The 5000-nt window shown below is 37.5% G+C and overlaps 1 protein-coding gene across 1 annotated transcript in view; it reads left to right on the top strand.

The window, feature by feature from the left end:
• EloA (transcription elongation factor elongin A) overlaps nucleotides 1-5000 on the top strand; it is a 24430-nt gene that overhangs the window by 1056 nt on the left and 18374 nt on the right. The gene's annotated exons all lie outside the window — the stretch shown is intronic.

Below are 5000 nucleotides of genomic sequence, written 5' to 3'. Positions count from 1 at the left end.
CACCATTTTCTACATTTGATGTAATGAACTTTGTTTATATTCTGTAAAGATAGAGCTTGTTGACCAACATGTCAATTTATCATCCAGTGAGGAACTAGTCTAATCTCCCTAATATGTGTGCAGGAGTTTTTTTTGTCTCAGCCAGATGGCAAAGCACCATGGCTACATCGCATTATGTGAACTTGTACTGAATGATTACCAACATTTGATTGAGTTGTTATCCAGTTCCTTTATAAGGCATTATTGCTTAGTTGTCTATATTTTTGTAATGTCCTGCACTGGAGAATTTCTGTATTGTCAAATAAGGAATCAGCACAAGTTCTGTCTTGCCAAAATAGTGCTATACATGGTGGTTTTGCTGACCTTTGCTAAGGCACCAAAACTGACACTACTTGATCAGGCCGAAGATCACAGCAAGTTCCAAGTGGATTTGCATAGAACATGGCCAGTGTGATCAGAAAATAATGTGTTGTGAAACCTACTGCTGTTTCAGATGCCACTTGCCTTGGCTACACATAGAAACCAAAAAGGTTTTGATATGTAACTCTTCATATTGTTATGCCCTAAAAGCATTCAAAACTATCTGAAGTGACAGCAATTTGTGGTATTCAGTATTATTATTGTTATTATTTATTTATACATTGCATTTAATAAGTAGTTGAAAGTTTTAAAGGACATAGTAAGTTATAGATATTGCCGATGTGGTGTAATTATTGACAAATTGTAAGCATTTCCATAGGGCTGTGTTTGAGAATATAGATAAGAATTTTATGAAATTTATTAACTTTTTAGTATTACCACACAAGTTATACAGTCTGTTTACATTTATATGCAAAACATGAGCACTTATATATCACTATAGTTTTTTAGTTCATATCTATGGGAGTAGTGATTGCTATGGCTTTTAGGTCAATGGCTTTTAGATCAATAAATATGTATACAGCAAGACAGAGCACTGGCCTTGACCAAATATTTTGTTGCCAGCGTCTGACCCAAAAAACATGAAACGTGTCAGCACATCATCCGACGCAAATGGGTTAACTCTTTGTGCTCTGGGAGTATCCTATAAATTTCCCCCATGTATATTTAGCACAATACAGATTTGACTGGTTCCTTATTTATCAATAAATCAACTGGGAGGGATTTGTTGATCTTTACTTCACTGGACTTGGCCCAATAAGCACCAGCAGCTATATTAGATGGAATAATGCAATGCCGCGTTGAAATAGGTGTAGTACTGCACTCTTGGGTTACCCCCGAGGACGGCAGAGGTTTGACTCCGGGCCAGGGAGGTATGTTACATACCAGTAGCTATATATTTACTTTTTGCAGATCATATGTTTTACATAATATTTCTTTTTGTGTGGCTTCTCTATAGCTATTACCTTAGTTTTTCTCCATCATCATGTTCGTAACAGTTCTTCTTCTTCTTTTTTGTATTATTTTTCCTTGTGTGTCATGTTTTTTTTTCCCCTTTAACCCGTTGATGAAGCTGTTTTGGCTCCAAATGTTCAAAAATGGTGGGATATTTCAAATATGTAAGCCTAACACCTCAGGCTGTTCACCTGCTCTGGCCGCGGCCAAGTGCTATGCGCCTGATCACCCGGCGTGCTGGCCAGAAGAATAGCCATGACAAAATATCCTGTCCCTGGTGGCTAGTCGTGCCACCACTCGACGTCTTATCTTGTCATCTGGCATTAAGGGGTTAACCCATTCTGCACGGGTGTCATGACATACAGGATACAGTAGCTTTGGTCTGACGACCGGCGTCATGACACACTTGACATTCAGGGACTTTAGAGAACGATGTTATTTATTGTGCAATGAGTAATGTGTGAGTGATGATGACAATTGCAGTCATAATTACTATAATTGCTGTAATATTAAGCAATATGGGTTTCACCTAACATCCAAAACCTAGATGGCACCACTTCCTTCTAGAGCCAGCAGGAGAGAGAGCCTTGAATGGCACCCATCCATGGTCTCTAGCAAGCACTTTATTTATAGAGAGTTGCTGACCTCTTGCTCTGAAGTACCGCAGATGAAGGTTGTGCAGGCATAACGGGAAGAGGAAGGTGTCTCAATCCATGTGCCCCTGTGCCAATAGGGATGCCTCTCACTGTGGCACTCATAGTCATAACCACAAGTTTCTTTCCTCTTCCCTATCTCTTAATGTTATCTTCATTGTGGATGGTTATATGTTTCCTATTCATTTGTGACAGTGCATAGATACAAAGAAATAAAGTTTCTCCGATAAGACAGCAATACTTCTACCACACTGAGTATAAAGAAAATAATGAGCTGATATGGACCTTATACTACAATTTTAGTCAATTGCAGCATTGATAGCACCTGTGATAGGAGTCTATAAATACTGTAAAACACACAAAAATTAAAGCACAAAAATGTCTTTAGCTTTACAATGAGTGACTAAAAGAGAGTGGGAAATGTCAAGTTATGTTTTGTGATGCTGTCTTGCTCTGAAATATAACCCATCCTGGAGACTGGGCTGTGGGTTCATTTCAATATTGATTTATTAATTTGATACCTTACTACATATTCTCCAACTTCATCTCATCAAGATGATAACGATAGATATGGCACATGGAAATTTAGATGCGTATATCTTTTGACTCAAGGAACGTTTTTAGAATGTATTCATTTTTAGTGAATAAAAAATTAAAAGAAATATGAAAAGAGGAAATGGACAGTGCAAAGTTTCCATAAATAATTTGATACTAATGATAACACAATTGTACCTATATCCCAATGGGTGTCATGACATATATGACAGCCCAGTTTAGGCCTAATAGACGAGCAATATTTTGTACATAATGCAACATATAACCACACTAGTTTCTGAGGTACAGCTTTCCTAAGTCAGTTGAAACCCTAGTTTTTTTTTTACTGTTTTAAGAGAAATTGAAAAACATTTTTCCTATCCCTCTGATTTTTGGCTGATGTCTGCATCAACAGTGATGTCCTGTCATGATGGCCAGGTAGCTAGTTTGGGCTCCTCTGCATTTGGTTAATGGGCTTTGAAAAGAAGATGGATGAAATGCTATAATTGTCATCTGTAACCAAATTAATTTGATTTATCACCTTTCTTGAGTCACTGATTTTTTTTTTTAAGAATCATCTTTTTCCTGTAATATCTCATCCACTTTTGTGGTACCATAATTGTCTAGTCCATATTTACGTTGTGACCACCCTTGCAAGACCTAAGAATCACCTTCTTTTGAAGGACTTAGGATTTAGCAATTAGAGACTGTTACTCTGGGTGTGTTACTGCTGCACTGTGGTAGACCTGTTACAATAATTTTTTTCCAGTAGAAATCTATTTTTAACAGGAAAGTACCTTATGTAGACTTATTTAACACAGATATGTAGAATAACTCATTGCGTTAGGACCAGCCCTACAGTACCTTATAGACCCATATATGAATAGTAAACTCCAGGAGATGCTACCTACCATCACAGGCTGAAAGATGTACTGGTGCCACATGAGGCATGATACAGAAGATTGACCTGACACTTTTTTGTGTGTGCATTCATCACTGTATGTGAAAAAGCTCACATTCTTGACCTAAGGAAACTTTAAATGTTGTTAAAGGATGTTTATGAGTAGGTAGCAAAGATCAACCCTTTCCCGATGGGGCACTCGCTACGCGAAGACCCCTATGCCGGGCGATTGCAATATTGCATTGAAATCGTCACACTGGCATGACGCCCCGGCATCGGGAGTTTGGCTGTGTCACACGGGTGTGACGCACCGTCGTCATAGGGTTAAGTAATTAAGTAATTGCTATTGCATGTCAGAAAGTACCTGGAGATAAGTTCCACACCATAATGACTTGCAGCATCACTGATGCATTGGTTTCCCAATACTTGTATCTTGATGAGCTTGATGTCTAGGTTCATATTTACAAGGTGGCACTTAACCCATTCATGCCAAGGCTATTCCGGCTCTGAATGGTCAGAATGCCGGGGTTTTTGAATGCATAAGCGTAACGCCTCGGGATTCTCAGGCGCACTAGCCGCGAGCCTGGGCTGTCCGCTTGCTCACCCCGAGCACTCGCCTTGACCAAATATCTTGTCGCCGGCGTCTGACCCAAAAACACGAAACGTGTCAGCACGTCATCTGGCGCGAATGGGTTAACCTTTAGACATATTTAGATATTTAAAATCTGCTAATTGATTTGTTCTTTGCTACACACAAATATTTTTATTAATGTTTTGGCATCCCTTAGGGAGAGAATGTGAGCTTTGTCCAACTAGGTTAAGTAGTTATAATCCAAAAAGTGTGGGTTCAATCTAGCATCACTTGTAAATCCTCTGTCCATTATGTCCCAAGTAACGACATTGCAACTAACATGCAACAAGTATTTAAATAAATTAATTGAAATATGTTTTTACTGATTTCTATTTTGATTTATAAGAATGCTGCAAGTTTTACATGAGTCATTATGTATTAAATCTTTCACATGAAATTATGAAATTGATTACTTAACTTGAATAATGTAGAATAATTGGGAATTTTATTAAAATAACATAAGTCATTTCAATATTCTGTCAAATTGCATTATGACTGACTTGTGAAAGATACAATGTTATGATCTATACTTCTGTAACATGGACAAGGTGAGTGAGTGCTTATCAAACTGCAACCTTGGCACTAAGCAATGTCCATTATGTGCTAGCCAAAACAACTTTTTACTCATTTGCTCCATAATTTTGTCTGATTATTGTAAAGTCAATTTTCATTATATATAAGATACTTTTATTTTTTATTTTTTAGATTTTATACTTCTAGCTGTTTCATATATTAACCGTAGTATAGACCAATAGGTAAAGAAATATAACATGCTTATGTCAATTTGAAATCAAGTTTGTATGCTGTCCTTTATGGTGATGGCAATAAAAGAGTTAAGACTTCATTTGGCAATACACAAGATGCTATGTGTGCAGATTGTGTAAAAGCACAAGTAGATCATCAATGC

Source organism: Penaeus japonicus, unplaced genomic scaffold (genome assembly GCF_977035675.1).
Source record: "Penaeus japonicus unplaced genomic scaffold, GWHDUDI00000001_assembly GWHDUDI00000004, whole genome shotgun sequence".
Taxonomy (NCBI): Eukaryota; Metazoa; Arthropoda; class Malacostraca; order Decapoda; family Penaeidae; genus Penaeus; species Penaeus japonicus.
The sequence above is the reverse complement of the archived record's forward strand: the minus strand, read 5'-3'. Positions and strand labels throughout refer to the sequence as shown.